Below are 20511 nucleotides of genomic sequence, written 5' to 3' on the forward strand. Positions count from 1 at the left end.
AAACATAAACAAAATACTATTAGTTTTTTGTCATGGCAAGCACCTCTAATTGTGTATCATAACTAATACAGTCTATACACATTCAGTATCTGTAATGTAATGTCATTGTATGAACAGCATGACTACGTAAATAAATACTGGTTTAAATGCCGCTTGTTAACAACATATTTGACCCATCAGCAGTTTAACTAGCTTTACAATAAAAACAATTATATTTTAAAATTTGCTAGCTAAAAACTGTGATAAAAGAAACATCATTGTAAAATACAAAGTGTGTAAATTCTGCCAAATACAGTACTGGATAGATAGGATATTCAGGATGAGCCCATTCTGATTTCCTGGAGGCGCTTGCGTAAACAATTGTATTTAGAAGGTTGTGCTATGTAAACATCAACTAATAAAGTGCAAAATGTGCTTAGCTTATTGTCTAAAGTGCAAGTGCTAAAAATCTCCTCAGTGCTAAAAGAGCTAAAACGATAAATATGATACATTTAAAAAAATATATTTTTTTCGACTGTAATATCGATTGGCATAGCATCATCTTCCCAAGTTATTATGTTAGGTTACAGATAATCATTGTATAAATACTTTTACTACCATGATGTATGAAATGTGAGTCCCTAATGTATACTACAGACATGTGTATAGGTCCTCAGTGATGTTTAGACCCCCAGGGTGTTTGGGGGTCTAACCTGCGCAGGACTTTTTCTCTGTTATCACCTCTTTTACTAGCTTGTATGGCATCAATTAGAAAATATTTCAAATCTCCGGGATCAGATTAATGCATTTCTCCGAAATGACGAGCCACTGGGTATGTTTGATCTTGATTTTTATGGCTCTAATGTGTTGCAATATCCTCTTGTGCCCCTGTAGTTTGGTACTTCCCACATATCTCAAACCACAGGGGCACTCAAGCACTTAAACAACTTGGGGGCACATGCATCAACAATGCCATTTGCGATTCCTTATTAGCGAAAAATAAGGAATCGCTAATAAGGAATAGCAAAAGGCTATGCATGTAGGAATCGCTATTCAAATAGCGATTCCTTAACTTTCTTTAATTGCTACTAGCAAATTGTGAGTAGCAATTAAGGAATGCCATCCCAATCATTCCTATGGGCCTCCAGGACCATAGGAATGAATTGGAGATTGCATGAGCAAATAGCGAGTACCAGTAGGTTCTCGCAAATTGCTCATGCAATTTCAAGGGTGCAAGGGTGTCAAAATGACACCCTATTGCACCCCTGAAATTGATATGTGCACATATGTTGCACACACACATGCTCTAAGGGCATGTGTGTGCGCAACATGAAACTTTGAAAAATGCACAAAAGTGCATTTTTCAAACTTTTAGCAAATTACCATGCAGTTCATCTTCATGGTAATTTGCTCCCCCTATTAGCGAATTCGCTAATTTTTTAACTTTCATGCATTGCATTTAAGGAATCCCAAATTGAGATTCCTTAAATTAAGGAATCTCAATTTGGGATTCCTTAAATGCTATCGCTATTTAAGGAATCGCTATTTAAGGATTCCTTAAATAGCGATTTTTGCTTATGGGTTGATGCATTGGGATTGGGTATTTTTAACTCAATACCGGGAGCTATTAGCGAATCGGTATTTTACCGACTGGATTTTGGCTTGATGCATGAGGCTGTCAATCGGTTTTACAGGTGAGAGCTTTGTTGATGATGTGCTCCTGTTTGCTGAATGATGTTGTGTATGTTGATCTATTGATACCGTGCTGACAGACTTTACATGACTTGGATTTGAAAAAACCTTTTCTTTGGGCCAGCCAAGTCTCAGAAGTTTTGCTGATAGGGCTGTTCTTCACTAGCTCATCTTTCATGGAAGGTGCTCTGCTATGGCTAATTTAGTTGGTAGCAGATGTACTATCATTGGGTCATTTAACACTATTGGCCAATTTCTGCAAATAATGCGATTGATTGCTTTCTCTTGTCTTTTGAACCCAATTATCATACTGAAGGTGTCTCCTAGTGTGTTAGACTTGTCTGTGATTTCCCCAGGTAATGAAGTGGATGTCTGATTCTGGGTTAGTAAGTCTTCCCTATGCAACGCCTGGCTATTGGTAATGGCTGCATTAATGCATTTGCTATTGTACCCTCTCTCTAGAAATCTGGCTTTGCTAGCTTGTTGTGCTGTCCTTAGATCCTCTTTGTTGCTGTAGATTCTTTTCAGTCTAATCATTTCCCCATAGGGGATGCTGTGTATGAGATGTTGTGGGTGGGCACTAGCTGCATGCAACACTGAGTTACCAGCTGTGGGTTTTCTGTGTAACCTGTTCTCCATCTAGCCCTCTTTCATTTATACCTGGACATCAAGAAAGGTTACCGTGTCTGCACTGATGTCTGCTGTAAATTGCCAATTAATATCGTTCTCATTCAAACCATCAATAAACTTCTGTGCATCTGGCACGGTCCCGTGCCAGATTAGAAACAGATCATCAATATACCTTAACCACAATTTGACATTGTTGTGTAATATTGTCTCAAAGGATTTTTGTAGGACCAGCTCCTCCCACCAATCCATGTGAAGGCAAGCAAAGCTAGGGGAGAAGCTGGCCCCCATCGCTACCCCACTTAATTGTTGGAATAAGGCACTCTGAAAAATATTGTTATTCAAGCAAAAATCAATCATATTGATGAGCATTTTGCTGTGCTGCTCATGTGGGGCAGATCTTTTTCTGGGATAATGTTGAACAGCCCTTATTCCATCTTTGTGGTTGATGCTTGTATAGAGTGCAGTTATGTCCATAGTTATTAATAAAAAGTCATTTTGCCACTTAAAATCTTGAATTTTGCCTAAAAAGTCTCCAGTGTCTTTTATGTAGGAGGAAAGTTACTGGACGTGCTCTTGTAAAAAATGATCTACATATTGTGATGTTTTTTCTGTCAAACTATTTTTAGATTATTGGCCGTCCCGGGGGCTTGAGTGGGTTTTTGTGCAGCTTTGGGATGAAATAAATGACCGGTGTTGTCGGTGTGTCATTTAAAAAAAAATGTATATTCATCCATTGTTAGCAAACCTGCGCTTTTCTATGCCAGTAGTTTATTATAGTATGCATTGTAGGTTGCTTTTAAGGAGAGTATGTCACTCTATGGTAACAATTCCGATCTGATAGTTGCCCCGTGGCTTCCTCTATGTAATATGTCTTCCCCCAAATGACTAGGTTACCTTCTTTGTCGGCATTTCTTATAATTAGCTTGGTATTGTTTTTCAATTTAGCCATGAGTTAGTGGTATTGGAACGCCTGTCTGTTATTTTTTTCTCTTTTAATTCCTCTTATTTTGTAGTTGAGTCTTTTGATTCCTGCTATGGTTTGTTCATGGAATATATCAATAGAATCTCCTGGCATGATTGGAGTAAATGTTGATTTAGGTTGAAAGGTTGTGGTGGCAGCGGGCTGTTGTTCTTTCCTGCTATTGCAAAGTTCTTCTGTTATTGTTGGTAATTGGTTGCCCGCTTTCTGTTGTAAATTTTCCTGGGCCAATTCCTGTAAATCTCTTATGGGCGTATATTTACATGGATCTATCGCCGAATTAACGCCACTTTATCGCAGCCAGTTTACCCGCGATAGCAGCTGCAAAAAACATCGCCGCCGAGGCCCCCTGTAACTATCACTAAAGAGATACAGAGTGGGCGTTCCCGTGCAAAAAGCCGCGACCACACCACTCCTCAACATTCTCAACGACCAGACACAAAACAGGCGACAAGGCGCGTTAGCAGCAGAAAATCTACACCTGCTCTGACCTGGTGTTAAGTCGGACGGCAGCCAGCACCACAAAAGGGAGTCCAGCCCAGGGCCACATCGGAAGTGCAACAGATGTCAAGGAGCCACCCATCATGCGGCCCGGACACCCAGAACCCACCCCCGGACAACCACAGAGGCAGTGCAGACAAAGACAGCGGAGCCCCAGGAAGTGTACCAGCTGCCCAGACCCAACATCTGACAATGTCACCGTCCACCACAGGCTGAAAGGGACAACCATCCCACGCATACCAACCATCATCGCCCAACAGGCCTACGGCACCAACACAGCGGACAACCAACATACCAACCCACACCAAGCTGCAGGCTTGACTGCACCTGTTGGCCCCTGGTACCCCCCCATAACACCCGCCAGAGTCGGAGGAGTCTCACTGCCAGCCACATCCAAGTTCCTCACACCTGTCCTGGACATCACCATCACTCTAGTACTCCAGTCCCCATACGTCCAACACAATGCACATGTCACATTGGAGACCAAGCAAGGATCATACGCGATAGCAGGATGCACGCACTTGTTGGGGGCAATCCACAGCACACATGTCCCACCTGTGCCCCCTGGTGACAGAGCACACAATCACCGCAACAGAAATCATACGTCCCACCCCAATGTGCAGGCAACAACAGAACACCGTGGAACCTCCAACAATGTCACCTTCAAATACACAGCCAGTGTGCATAATTTCTCCATACTCCGACAGTCCATCAGCAACCAGTGCCCCCAGGATGGCACAAAGGGAAATGCACAGCCCCTTGGCAAGTTCCAAATGAACACCCTACTCACCTCAACTCCACAACCATGCAAATCACAACTCTGGCAATGCACAGGTCACAAACTCGCATGACACCTCAGCCACACAACAGCCGAATGTGGGGAGAGGTGGCAAACAGGCATGTGCCAAGGATCAGTAGTACCATGATTGGGAAAGTACACAATGCCAAGAGTGGCGGAGATGTGCTGGACAGACCGCAGTATGCAGCACACACCCATATCCATGGCGACATACACCTCTGGTGTCTCGAGTGTAGTGGACAGTGAATGCAACCATGTCACCACAGCCAGTGGGTGACCTCAAGGAAATCTTGCCTGTTATGCCCCCTCCCTAAGCGTGACCGGAGTGGGATGGCCCGGTGTACGCCACAGTAGCGTAGGGGTGTGAATAAGTAGCACGTAGCCCTGGGCGTGGTCCTCTTCCAGAAAGCCCAACATCTCTGCCAGGGCAGCGCCTCTCACCGCGCCACGAGGCCGATGCCATCCTCTAGATTGGAGTTGCCTGCGAAGCTGTGTGCCTGCCGGACCACAAACCCGTCAGGCTCACCCCTGCGCAGCTAGGCCTCACTGATCACCTGCCGGCACCCCGGCGCGTGTCAAGGAGGGCCCACCACGTTCCGGTTCAAGCTGGCATCCTCCTCAGATCATCACAGCCTCCACGACACGGGCCCGCTTGAGTCCTTTTTCATTGACGTACTCTACTGCCACCTCAGGCCTACTCCTCGGCCCAGTAGGTCCCATGTGTGAAGCTGAGTCCTGAGTCATGAATGGCAGTGACCCCAAATCTGGGCCACTGGCAACAGCAAAACACACAAGATGATGGACGGAATGTTGCACATTGGCAAAACATTCACCCCAGTCATAGATCTGGGTTTAATCCATCGTTATTTTGCTCACCACGCCACCCCAGTTCAGACATGGCCATATGCAAATCAGTCTTGACCCTGTGCCTCATGGGAACAGTCCAGCCCGAACTGCCAAGCCATGTCTTCCCTGGACCAGAATCAAGCAGCATAGGACCGGTTTCGGGGTTTCACCCCTCTTCAGCCAGAACAGTTTGACTCCAGTGGCGTAGTGAGCACGGGACCCACGTCTGGGCATACCCTTCCCACATAGGGCGAACAGAAAAACACACAAGATGATGGACGGAATGTTGCACAATAGCAAAACATTCACCCCCAGTCACAGATCTGGGTTTAATCCATCGTTATTTTGCTCACCACGCCACCCCAGTTCAGACATGGCCATATGCAAATCAGTCTTGACCCTGTGCCTCATGGGAAGAGTCCAGCCCGAACTGCCAGCCATGTCTTCCCTGGACCGGAATCAAGCATCATAGGATCGGTTTCGGGGTTTCACCCCTCTTCAGCCAGAATAGTTTGACTCCAGTGGCGTAGTGAGCACGGGACCCACGTCTGGGCATACCCTTCCCACATAGGGCGAACAGCAAAACACACAAGATGATGGACGGTATGTTGCACAATGGCAAAACATTCACCCCCAGTCACAGATCTGGGTTTAATCCATCGTTATTTTGCTCACCAAGCCACCCCAGTTCAGACATGGCCATATGCAAATCAGTCTTGACCCTGTGCCTCATGGGAACAGTCCAGCCCGAACTGCCAAGCCATGTCTTCCCTGGACCGTAATCAAGCATCATAGGACCAGTTTCGGGGTTTCACCCCTCTTCAGCCAGGATAGTTTGACTTCAGTGGCGTAGTGAGCACGGGACCCACGTCTGTCAACAGCACCAGACTCCCTTTGAGACCAAGCAAGGATCATACGCGATAGCAGGATGCACGCACTTGTTGGGGGCAATCCACAGCACACATGTCCCACCTGTGCCCCCTGGTGACAGAGCACACAATCACCGCAACAGAAATCATACGTCCCACCCCAATGTGCAGGCAACAACAGAACACCGTGGAACCTCCAACAATGTCACCTTCAAATACACAGCCAGTGTGCATAATTTCTCCATACTCCGACAGTCCATCAGCAACCAGTGCCCCCAGGATGGCACAAAGGGAAATGCACAGCCCCTTGGCAAGTTCCAAATGAACACCCTACTCACCTCAACTCCACAACCATGCAAATCACAACTCTGGCAATGCACAGGTCACAAACTCGCATGACACCTCAGCCACACAACAGCCGAATGTGGGGAGAGGTGGCAAACAGGCATGTGCCAAGGATCAGTAGTACCATGATTGGGAAAGTACACAATGCCAAGAGTGGCGGAGATGTGCTGGACAGACCGCAGTATGCAGCACACACCCATATCCATGGCGACATACACCTCTGGTGTCTCGAGTGTAGTGGACAGTGAATGCAACCATGTCACCACAGCCAGTGGGTGACCTCAAGGAAATCTTGCCTGTTATGCCCCCTCCCTAAGCGTGACCGGAGTGGGATGGCCCGGTGTACGCCACAGTAGCGTAGGGGTGTGAATAAGTAGCACGTAGCCCTGGGCGTGGTCCTCTTCCAGAAAGCCCAACATCTCTGCCAGGGCAGCGCCTCTCACCCCGCCACGAGGCCGATGCCATCCTCTAGATTGGAGTTGCCTGCGAAGCTGTGTGCCTGCCGGACCACAAACCCGTCAGGCTCACCCCTGCGCAGCTAGGCCTCACTGATCACCTGCCGGCACCCCGGCGCGTGTCAAGGAGGGCCCACCACGTTCCGGTTCAAGCTGGCATCCTCCTCAGATCATCACAGCCTCCACGACACGGGCCCGCTTGAGTCCTTTTTCATTGACGTACTCTACTGCCACCTCAGGCCTACTCCTCGGCCCAGTAGGTCCCATGTGTGAAGCTGAGTCCTGAGTCATGAATGGCAGTGACCCCAAATCTGGGCCACTGGCAACAGCAAAACACACAAGATGATGGACGGAATGTTGCACATTGGCAAAACATTCACCCCAGTCATAGATCTGGGTTTAATCCATCGTTATTTTGCTCACCACGCCACCCCAGTTCAGACATGGCCATATGCAAATCAGTCTTGACCCTGTGCCTCATGGGAACAGTCCAGCCCGAACTGCCAAGCCATGTCTTCCCTGGACCAGAATCAAGCAGCATAGGACCGGTTTCGGGGTTTCACCCCTCTTCAGCCAGAACAGTTTGACTCCAGTGGCGTAGTGAGCACGGGACCCACGTCTGGGCATACCCTTCCCACATAGGGCGAACAGAAAAACACACAAGATGATGGACGGAATGTTGCACAATAGCAAAACATTCACCCCCAGTCACAGATCTGGGTTTAATCCATCGTTATTTTGCTCACCACGCCACCCCAGTTCAGACATGGCCATATGCAAATCAGTCTTGACCCTGTGCCTCATGGGAAGAGTCCAGCCCGAACTGCCAGCCATGTCTTCCCTGGACCGGAATCAAGCATCATAGGATCGGTTTCGGGGTTTCACCCCTCTTCAGCCAGAATAGTTTGACTCCAGTGGCGTAGTGAGCACGGGACCCACGTCTGGGCATACCCTTCCCACATAGGGCGAACAGCAAAACACACAAGATGATGGACGGTATGTTGCACAATGGCAAAACATTCACCCCCAGTCACAGATCTGGGTTTAATCCATCGTTATTTTGCTCACCAAGCCACCCCAGTTCAGACATGGCCATATGCAAATCAGTCTTGACCCTGTGCCTCATGGGAACAGTCCAGCCCGAACTGCCAAGCCATGTCTTCCCTGGACCGTAATCAAGCATCATAGGACCAGTTTCGGGGTTTCACCCCTCTTCAGCCAGGATAGTTTGACTCCAGTGGCGTAGTGAGCACGGGACCCACGTCTGTCAACAGCACCAGACTCCCTTTGATTAGTGAGGCATAGTTCCATATGTGCTTCTTGCGACACGTGGTGCCACTAACCCTGTTCAATGCCAGCCGGCGACACGTGGTGCCACTAACCCTGTTCAAAGCCAGCCGGCGACACGTGGTGCCACTGAACCTGAACTACACAGGCCGGTGGGGCCATCCAACCTATTCCGGCAACACTCGGTGAATGGGCCGTGCTGACTGCTGCCTCAGGCCTACACCACGGTGAGGTAGGTCATACATTTGGGACTGGACATTGGACATTCAAAAGGCATAATACATGTCATCGCATGCACGGAGAGGCGTAAGAGGATGATGTGTTGCAGTCCAGAGGGAACAAGATCATCGTTACGGAGGTGTTTGAACACTACTGACAACTGCCCTTGTGTCACTAACTCTGTGCCGCGCCAGCCAATGACACATGGCTGTGGGCTACTGCTGACCGCTGCCTCTGGCCTACACTGTGGTCCAGTAGGTCACAGAGTCTTCATTTTGCAATGGCTGAGTTCGTATCATCGCAGACAGCATCCCCTCTCAGCCCCGGTGCCACTAAGTCTGTTCCCCGACAATCATAGACACTCTCTGGTCGAACTTTGGTGGTGTCTGAGCCTATGAACTAGGGGGCAGTTTTCATCCTCATGTAGCTGATACCTAATTGGTGGTGGCAACAAGGCTGTCGCATTCCACTCCTCCATTTGCTGCTTCCGGATAAAATCAAACCTTTTGGCATCATGCCCTGGAGGACACCTTCCACTGTCCCCCGATACCCTCCGCAACATACACCTCGGACATTGATGGTGACCCGCTCAGGTCGCATGGCCCATCTGACTGCATCGCAAGTCACCGTCCCGTGGCTGGGTGCCTGTGCCAGCCGCTATGCATCCGGGGCCTTTAACTCTGTGCTAGTCAGGTCCGGGATCCCTTCTTCTGAGATATTGGATGGCCCCTGAAGCGTTGGCCTTGGGGTCATCAACACCATATCTCTGTGGCTCTGCGCTGTACGCAGCCTCTGGGCCCAACAGGGTCCCACCAGGGTTCACACACCAAATCGAGTCCTGACCGGCCCGGACGTGGCATCACCGCAGGAGGCACATGCCACCACCGCAAGGACCACCTTCAATAGCCAGTGTCGAAATGGTGGTCTTGACAGACTTGCGGAGTTGCTCAGACCTGTCATGGATGCCATCATTGGCCTGATACCCTGCTCAGCACTCCAGGGGCCAGTGACTCAGTGCACCGCAAGCCATTGTCCGTTACTTATTGAGTTATGAGCTGTGGAGAGGTTGCGCAGCTATGTCACCTCAAACAGTGTGGGGGCCCTGAGACATTGATGGGGAAGATGATGCAGGTATGAAACACCCTACTGCATCAGCATCAGGTGTCTGTCGAGGGACACAATCCGAGACTTTTTCTTCACATGGGCGCACTCATCTCTAGTGTCCCATCCCCAGTGCACTGCAACTCACAGACACTTCTGTTTGCATGTTGGCTGTCGTCTGGACTTTCTCCGGCTTCCTCCATGTTGCTCAGCAGTTGACTCTTTTATGCATGTGTTTTCTGTTTCCGTTGCACTGGTGTCTAATGTTCAAGTGGTTGCCAGCCCCAGGCATTCCGTGCAGAATGGCTGACACCCGCACCACACACATCCAGCACAGGCGTCACTGTACATGTGGCCCTTCCAATGAAAGGGGCCGGGCGCATGTGCCCGTAGCCAGTTTAACATGGTATCTGCGTGTGTCGCTGTGTTCTTGTTGTATGCATGAGGGCCCTGGGCCCGACGCCATTATATTGTGCTGTGTACATTGGATGCAGACGTGTCACCGCAGGCAGCGGGTTTGAGCTTGGACATGTAGCTTAGTCGTCACCCACTCAATTCGTAAGGGGAGTGGCCAGGGCCATCGTACGCAGAGCCAAAATGGGTGTGTGACTGGAATTTGAGCGCCCCTGCCCGTGGTTCTGTAATGAGAATATGCAACTCTATGTGTCTCTATGGCAGTGTGGGTCTCAGTGGGGTGTTGGTGGCCCCTGAAGGGTGATAGACACCTACGTATGTGTCCTGGTTCGCATTCCATGGGTTCAGCCCCCACCCACACCTGTTGGGCCACCTCCTTTTGGCATGCAGGAACATGGCATTGGGGTGCGATGTGTGGGTGGGTGAAGTGTCGTGAGCCAGCTGTGGTTGCGGGTGCTTCCTGCTGTGTGGTCTGTTGCAGGCTGGGTGTTCTCCTCTGACTAGCTTGGCTGTCCGGGTCCTGGTGGGGGGTTGCATGGGATATCAATGTGCTGTTGTAGGGCGTCGGTGTCGATGGTGTGATGGTCCTCTCCGGCATCACTGATGTGTTGTATTCTGTGCCCTGCTGAAGGTGTTGTGTGCCCCTCTGCGATGTGAAGGGGAGGTGCGTATTGACTTTACATTGACATATATGTTGGCGCATTGTGCAGGTTTGCATGCAGACTGTATGGCAATGTACATTGTGACTGTTTGGGGAGTGCTGGATTCTTCTGCAGGACAGTGTACATTTGGTCTACTTGACGGATGTGATGTCGTACGTGTACATTTCCATTTCACAGTTTCCGGCTCCGTCAGATGTAGTAGGCATGTTTCTGTGCATGTGCGGAGCCAGTTGTGTCCTCTGTTCTGCAGTATTGGCTATGCGCTTTGTTCCTTGTTGTCTTCAATGTGGGTTGTGCTATGTGTGTGTGCTGCAGTGTGCCAAGGGGATCAGGCACATGGACCTGGGTGATTGTGGGTGTGCAGTGTGCTACACCTCGTTGTGCCTGTATGCCATTGTGCCCACTCCCTCCGTCCCTCCCAGTACCTGTTCGTTGCACTCGCTGTTGATGTTGTGTCTGGTCCTCTCGAGCTGTGTCTGTGCTCCCTACTCCTTGCAACATCTCCACACTGATGACTGTGGCCTGGGTTTCCTTCAGCTCCTCTGGTGGCGCTGGACTCCCACCTCCTGTCGCCGTTGCTGCCTTCCTGTTGGCAGCGGGTTTGTGCCTGGTTTAGGTAGTCACGTCATGCCGGCGCCTATTGGCCTCCTGGGCACTACGACTGCAATCCAGGTGGTCTGCTAGTGGGTCAGTTGCTGGTAGTGTTCTGTCACCTCCGTGGCGCTGGTCTAGTTTTCCTGTGGTCTGCACCCCGTCTTCCTCTCCCTCTTATCCTTGGCCTTCCCCGGCCCCGTTGTTCCTTGCTGGTAGTCTGTGGGGGTTGTGGGGTTTGGGTTGGCCCCTGCGCTTTGTCAGGGTGCATTCATGTTGCTACGCACTTTGGATTATTTTTGGTGTATTTTTTCTGTGGTTTTTATAGGGCATAGTTCCGCCAGACACGTGGGGTTTGCAGACCTGTGGCTGGGTTTTGCTACTTTTTGTTCCGCGGTTGGCCTCATCGCATGTTTTTTTACGTTCGCGTATCACATTTATGCTGCGTGGCGTTGATTTTGACTGAGACATTTGGCACGTTATCTGGTGACTATCGCATGCTACCGCCTTGTTGTGAATTCCACGTTGGCACAGGGTAATTTTCCCGCGATAGGCTGCGATATTGAAAGTTGTGTTACGCTACTCTTGCGGTAGTTATCACACGTTCTTGTGAATATACCCCTTAGTATTGACAAATCTGAGGCAGTTAGATTGAAGGGGGCGAAGTTTGTGGTTGTTCAATAATCACATTGGTCTGTGTGTCATTGGTTGCCTTTTCTTTAAGCATGTGGAATTTTTTAAGTTTCAGTTTTCACACCCCCTTAAAAATGTCCATTCTTGTGGCTGCATAGTTAAATGTGTTTTTTTAGGGCAGTATGAGAGCATGAGGGACAGTAATTGTGTTTCTGCTTCACTTAGTTCCACATTGGCCAGATTCACTACCATGTTGTTGGAGACCATCACATTGGTTATTTGCTGTTCCATCTGCGTGTGTTTTGTTCTCCTTCGCTTTGCTTTTCTCCTCTCCCGGCGTTTGGTTGTTCTGTTTTTCCTTGTCTGTTTTGCTGGGGTCGAGGTCGTAGAGCTTGTCTTCGCTCTACGCATAAAAAATCAAGTTCCTCTACCAATGACAGTTTGGCTGGAACTTGCATGCCTCTGAAATTCCTGGAGTCAAGCTCGGTTTTGCTCTCCAGGGCAGAGCTTAGGTCCAAAGTAGAGGAGTCTTCATGTCTCCCCCTGTTGTTCCCAGCATTTACTTTGGCAGTGCTTGTTATAAACATATATATTTTTTAACTTAATATTTACCTGAAAAATACTTACCTTTAAAAGTAAATTTTTTACCACAAGTATGCCTTTACCATTCATGCCTTTACAATGAAATTTGCTGTAAAGGCATCTGTGGTAAAGGCATACTCTAATGACTGTTTTGTTGTAAAGGCATTCGTGGTTTTGCCATTATTGCAAACGATGTTTCCCCCCTCATCCTGGCAAAACGCTAGAATCCCTGGTGAATCGTCAGATCACCAGCTATGTGGAACCGAACAAGATTCTACATCCATCCCAGTCGCTTTTCCGTGCCGGCTTTAGTATAGAACTTGCCCTCCTTGGGGTCACCGAATAAATCAGAAACAACCTCGACTCAGGGCAGAGAGCAGTGGCCATCCTATTTGACCTCTCCGCCGCCTTTAATACTGTGTCTCACCAGATCCTCCTACAAATGCTGGAGCTGGCGGGCATCACTGGCCACACACATGGCTGTGCTCTTCCTAGCAGATAGGCAACAGGCAGATTTCCTCTCACAGATTGCAATAGAAAGCGAGGAGCATACACAAACAATGACGCTTTTTACAAATAGGAAAAATAACTTTTCAAAGATAGAAGAGCAGAGTTTCAACAACAATGCAACACAGGAACTAGACATCTAGAAACATAGAGCCCTTTCTGAAAATTCATCTTTTCATTTCTTTTCTTGCACTGTAAAAACAGGGACAAGGACACAGCCAATGCTTTTCGTCATTTTAGGGTCTTTTTGAACGATTGGCCCTAGGAGGGAGCACCTATTGACCATGGCAACTATACAGAGTGCGGAAAAACTATATCACAATCCTTCTGGTAATTTTTTGTTTAAGATTTCCTCTCACCCTTCACCTCCCAGTCTACAGCCATAAACTGCGGTGTCCTCTAAGGCTCATCATTAAGCCCAACCATTTTAACCATCTACCTGGCCCCACTAGCCCTAGTAGCACAAGGTTGGGGGATGATCGTCATCTCATACGCTGACAATATGCAACTTATTCTATCCTTCCATCAACTTGATGTTTCTGTAATAGGAAATTTTCAGGGCTGTCCAAACTGATTTGCATGAGCCCCTTTAGTCATTTATTGCATCATTTATCACACGTTCCTAATGTTCCCTTTTGTGAAAATTCATTACACTTCATACAGCCCGAGCTGGAGAGTACGGCTGGAGCCGGAGAGTACAGCCTGAGTCGGACTGTACGGCCCGGGTGAGGAGAGTATGGCCTGGGTGCGGAGATTCCAGCCCGACTGCGTACATAAAGATATGACTCGTAAACGATCTCTGTGAATACCAAAAGTCATAAAGTTAGACTTTTTTCTCAGATTACCTTTGTGAATCGGCCCCAGCGTGTTCATATGTTTAAAAATGAGGAAATAATAAGGGAATTCTATCGCAAAACGTGACATATTATGCACCATCATTTGCCTATTATTGCTGCATAATTTAGTAAACCATGCTGCATAATTTGGCCCTCTCCTGCCGCATGATACTAGTGGCCCTGGAATCTGATAACCACTTCTAACAACCAGGACTGTGACTCACTTAAGTTCACCATGTTCAGTTTTGTCCTCCTCCTGCTCACTGTGCACACCTGTAGAAGGACAGCTAACTACAGAGTGGTAGCAGAGTCCAAACATGTAACACTTTTTAGATGATCAGTTTCTCTCATTCTATCTTTTTGCGATGAGATACATTTGAATGTGACTGCAACTAATTTGTCATAACATACGCTGTTGGAATATGCTCTTTAGGAACACAGCACAAAGTTTCAAGGAAATATGACTGACTTATTCCAGGGGTTTCTTCACCTCCAAATATTCAACCCATTTTGCAAATTTGTGCATTTAATTGCATTATTTGAGACCAGGCCCCCTAGGATACTTTATGGCCGACTAACTAACATAATGGCATGATTGTTCCCTTGATACAGTGGGTGGTCTCTTCCATGAGACTACGACAGTATCATGGCACCCCCCCGGCCAATTTCTGTTACATGGGCAGCTGCTGGCAATGATTCGGACTCTGTGTCATACGTTAGATGACAAACCACCCACTCATGCCATAATACACATTTTATACACTATAGGGGGAGGGCATCACCTCGTGACATGGGTGTATAAAGCAATGAAAGAATATACTGAAGCACTCGGGACCCTCCTTCGCCACCTCTGGGAGGAAGATTTGTCACAACCCCTACATGACTCCGAATGATCCAGGGCTCTGGAGTTGCCCCAGGTGGTGTTGTGGAATGCTCGCTTTAAGAACAATCCATATATGATGCTATACAGGGCATATCGTACGCTCTCCTAACTGAACTGCATGTTCCCTGAGGCCACTCTCACCTGCCCAAGATGCCAGGTTCCTATGGCCGACCTCCAGCACATGCTCTGGTCCTGCCCCAGCATAGCTACCTACTGGCATGCAATCCACACTACACTAGCTATCATTATGGAGCTCGAAACATTGAACACTTGGGAGGCCACAGCCTTGGGTATCTTTTCTTGGGGAAAGAATCCCAAGTTGCTGGTGTGCTTTGCCAATCTAGCCTTCCTGCTTGCTTAGCGTCTCCTCACCATACATGGAGAGCCCAACAACCCGCATTGCACCCTCCCAAGCGCACAGGGCGCTTATCCATTGGGGCTCTGCACCACTCTGGAAAGGGCCTGACAGCTCCAAAAATGCTCAATAATAGCTGCCTGGGACATCATGCTCATACATGGCGCAACCTGCTAATGATCTTACACCCCCCTCCCCTCTAATCCCCTATGACCTGACAGAATCTCCCTACTGGTACAATCCCCTCCCTTCCCCCTCCCCCTTCCCTTCCTCCATGCTTTTGGGATGGCTGGGCTTGAGAGTTCATGTTCCCGCCACTCTGATCGCCCCCTACCCCCGTGTCCCCAGACCACATTCACCTGCTTTCTCCTGGCTGGAAGCCTTCCAGTATCACTCGTGGCCCCTCCCTCTGTTACCTCTCACGTTTCATGTTTCTTCCCCAGTTTTCCTGTTAATGCAGGAGGTTGTTCCCCACTCTCCGCTTCATATTGCATATGTTTGTATGGAGTGCCTGAGAACCTTCAACTCAGTGCTTAATTTGAGCTGGTGGTTTCCCCCAGCCCTTATGACAGTCCGCCACATGGTGGGCTGTTTGCATAATTTAGAGTGAGCACAACAACTGTTGTTTACTAATTCAATATACTTTAAAAATGACTAATACCTTCTGCCCTTGCTAATCGTATAGCTTTGAGGGCCTGGAATAATCTGAATTGTCACACTTGTAGGAGTGTGATGGTTAGTAGCTGGTTTGGTACTGTAAATGATAGCACTGGAAGAGGCAATGGGTGGTGCAGGCTGCAGTGGCCTCCTGGTGAGTGCCCTAGTACTTAATGTTTTACAAACTAAGCACTGCTTCAACCTTAGACTCTCAACTAATGGCCTCCACATGGATGGCAGAACTCACCACTCGATCCCTGATGCTACACACTCTATGGACTATACCTCTTTGTTATTGATGCCTGTCTGTTTAACATGTCTGAACATACACTTAATGTTTCCTTTTCCATTGTTGTGACCTAACTGCTTGCTGCAGTTTTCTTCTTTTTCTGTACCAAGCAAGATATGCTGTTGATGGAGCGGGTAAAATATTTTCTTTTTGTATACCCAATCCATTTATATAAGTTTATATTAAAACGAATAAAAACTAATTCTAATGAATAATAGAGTGTTGTGATGAAAATTAATCAACCTTATTAACCAAGAGAATACACGTGGGAATGCATTTGCATGGCTAATATAATAAGCGAACTAAGTTTGTAAGCATATTAAAACTATATGTTTTGCTTAAGCAGTGTTAATGTGATTTGCGCCTAAATAAACCAGCATTAACGGCTTTGAATGTTGCATATGGCTAGATAAATACATACACATAAGGGTATTAGCAAGGGAACAACAATGTTTTAATTATTTCAATGTATTAATTACGATTTTGTGTTTTCTTTGCTTAAGTTGACTATTCTGGCCTACCAAAAGATGGCTGCCGACTGAATCCTAACTAAAGTACATGACTTCATAAATTGAGCAATGAAGATAGGCGCCTGCACCGACTTCGTTGTGGCCTTTCCATGAACCATCGGACCAGGTCCATGAAGACTACCCTGGGCGAGGTGCCAATGTCCCTGAACGTGAAGCAATTGTTGCTATTTGGGAACCAAAAGCCACTTATTTACAATAGACTGATACTTTCTTGACCTGAGAACAGCCTTTCCCATGCGCCTAGTTTATTCATCATCCACATGTGAAATTTGGAGAATGTTTCTTAAATGTATTGGGATGTGGCGGAATTCAGCCAATCAGAGGCCTGGAAATAAAGAAAATTTTACTGTTATATGTAAATTTTAGTATAAATATTAGTAGTCTAGAGAGGGAAATGAGCACGAGACCCTACCCTAGCTGATCGATGCTACTCTATGCGACACTCCATGCTGCTCTTCGCTAGAGATCCTTATGCTGACGGAAGAGGACGGGACTTTAAGACTCTGATGAACTTTCTGAGGACCAGTTCTGACATAGAATACGACAATTAGCCAGAATAGGTAAATATGACAAAAGATACTATTACATTATTAGGATTTAACCTGCATATTATTTAGATAAAGAAAATCATTATTTGAAGAACTGTGTTGGGTGATTATTTCTTGAAATGTCTATTGATTTATTTGAGAATTAAAGAGTCGTCAAATTCAGATCAACTAAATGATCCAATTGTCCTCCGGATATAGGAACTGTCAGGGTAATTTAGTAAAGTGGTTTCCTCTATCCAAGAGAATAGCTGTAGTTCGAGATCAGATATCTCCCTGTAGGCACGGATAGTTTGAGAGAATGAATGTTGGTGTTATGGGCCCCACCAGCGTGTGATGTGTGTATGTGCGTGTGACTGAGAAATCATTCTGTCCGTGGAAGCAGGGGAAGATTTTGTGTTCTGAACTGCACCAGTATTTCTGGTAGCTAGAGATGTTTTTTATTGTTTTGGTTTGATGATTTTGGCATGTATATAGCTTATCGATTATTGATTGGTATTGATATATGTACTAACACTATATGTTGAAGTCGTATTGAGTTTTATGTTGTCTGTACGGCTTCTGAGAGGTAGGAAGTCGGGAATTGGTAACAGTTCCGTAGCAGAGCAGAGGTAAGTGCTGCTCTGGGGAAAGACGGAATTGTGGTTGCCCGTAGGTACACGGGAGAAACGTGTGACAATTGAAGTTGCACGGCGCATTGTCTGGGTTCAATTCGGCAGCATCGTTGTGTGTTGCCATTAGTGAAATTCTCTGTGTGAGAAGTGTGAATGATAGTGAAGGGTTACCTGTGAAATTTTGGTCTTAGGTACCAGAAAACCAATTGGCATACCGATAACGCTTATCACTGAAAAGGTAGCAGGTGTTCTCTGAGCTTGTTAGAAGGACAAAGTAGAGGTAAGCGCTGCTTTGTTAATGTATGTTATAATTCTGTAGTAGGACAGACTGTTCGCTGTTCTCGGGAAAGCAGGATTCTGTGTGAATGAACTATATTTTCTTGTGTGAAAGTACATGAATGAAAATAGCATTCGGATTGATTGCGGAACTCTGGTTTTATTTCTCAGGAGCATTGCGTTTCCACCTATGTGTTTGAATTCCGGAGAAAACAGTTAATTGATGCTTGATAGAAGGGTGAAGTAGAGGGATGCGCTACTTTATCAACGGACGTAATGATTCTGTAGTAGGGCAGAGGTAAGCGCTGCTCTCGGGAAAACAGAATTCTCGTGGGAAAGGTCTTTTGCTATTCTTTGGTTAGTGGAGCAGACAATGGAGATGTTTGTATGTTGTAACTAACAAGTATTGTAAAATTGAAACAAAGTCTACCGAGTAGTTTTGTAAAGGAGGGGTAGACTGTAGACAGGAGTCAGGAGCAGGAGCTGATGCAGGGATTGGACAGCTAGTCAGTGACGTAAACGCTCCAGGATTGGTGCGTTAGTGTGAGTCGCGCAAGGATTGGAGGTTGTGACAGTGACGAAGACGCTCCAGGATTGGTGCGTTAGTGTGAGTCGCGCAAGGATTGGAAATTGTGACGTAGACGCGCCAGGATAGGTGCAGGAGTAAGAGTCGCGTTGCTATTGGACTAAAGATCGTACAGTCGCAGTAAAGACTAGAGGGTCCACAAAAGAAAGGAAGATGTATTATCATTTACCCGAGAAAAAGAAAAAGTCTTTGTTCAGTAAACTAAGAAATTGGTTCGTGAAAGACAAAGAGATTGTGACTAGGGAAGGACAGTTACTTCCCCCAGCGAAGACCCCCGCATCCTTTATGGTTGCGAAATATGGGTACCATACGTGCATCTGGTTAGACAAAGGAAGACGGAGTTCTAGCGTTTCCAGAGGATGGGTCCTTTAATTTGGCAATATTAAGGAATTTACGGGAAAGGATGATGTGCCTAGATCCGCGACCTAGGCCTACGCAGTTTGAGGCATTGACAGAGTGGGAAGATGAGATGCATGAGCGAGAAAAACAGAGAAATGGCAGTAGGTACCGGTACATGTTTGGACGGCCAAATGATCGCGAAACTCATTGTGATCGAATGAGAAGGTGGCGAGATGCTAGTATGACTGAAGGATTGTTTCCCGTCAGAACTGCAGGAGAAAGTGAAGGAAGGAAATGCCTAGAAAAGAAAAATCATGTAGAAACCCGGCGGTATGGGGCCAACGAGACCGATGATGATGTCCTAGATGATATGTTTTTTAAAAGCCCACCTCCGTACAGGCAGGAACCAGAAACGCCAACCGCAGATACACCAGTGAGGGAGACTCTGAGAATCATTAAAATAGAGGTTGTGACTCCAGAAGTAAAAAGAAGGAATTCTCTTAGGGAACGGGGAAAGGAAAATAGGGCAGAGAGTGAAAATTCAAGGGAACTAGCAAAAACCACATTGGAGCTGACAGAGAAAATAAGAGAATTGACGAAAAATCTGGAAGCAGTTACAGTCCCTGTGACTATAGGTCCTGTTATGCCTATTTTTTAGAAGCAGAAAGACAGTGAGCGCGGACTAACAGTCCCGTATGTGAACAATAGACAGGAAGAACAGCCCCTGATGAGAGCAAAAGAGAATTCCTGGGGACATACTATGAGTAAAAGTGAATTGCATGTGTCAAAGAACCCATTTTATTGTCCTGATACTGCCGAAAGAAGCAGGGTGGTAGGAGGATCAGTATTAGACCCACAGAGATTGACAGAACCAGGGAATGTAGAAAAATCAGTGAGTATAACTACCGACGAATTGAACGAATGGCTGAAGGGCTGGCAGGATAAAGAAAAAGAATCTCATACCGTAGATGTGGCAAAATTACGGATGGTGTTAGAAGAATTGATTGTAGGAACCATCCCCACAGAAAAGCTGAAAAATTACCAAGATGAGGAATTACTGTTTTTGTGCAAAAGTGTCACTTGGAGAGCAAAGAATTTACATGACAAACTAGCAGAAATAGCAAGTGAAATGGCAATTGACATGGACAAGGTAAAAGCTTTACAGAAGCCATACCGAGTGGATTTCACAGAAAAAGACATTGAGAATCTGAATGCTGCAGGACGAATAGGGCAGATTAGGGACATAATCACAGTATTGAGGAAATGGGGAGATGTGGACAAATGGAAGAGCAGGTGGTATAGGAAGCGGGATGACACCTCAGACAGAACATTTCCAGCATTTCCTGTGAGAGAAAAGGAGAAGGTGGTGACAGAGTTCCCTATGAGAGAGATTCCAGGAGGGGGATATGTGCATGTCCCATGGACCAGGCAGGACATTTTGTCATTTACAAATGATTTCCCTCGATTACGGGAAAAACCGGTCGAGTGGTACAGACAGGTAGACAGATTC

Source organism: Triturus cristatus, chromosome 5_2 (genome assembly GCF_964204655.1).
Source record: "Triturus cristatus chromosome 5_2, aTriCri1.1, whole genome shotgun sequence".
Classification (NCBI taxonomy): domain Eukaryota; kingdom Metazoa; phylum Chordata; class Amphibia; order Caudata; family Salamandridae; genus Triturus; species Triturus cristatus.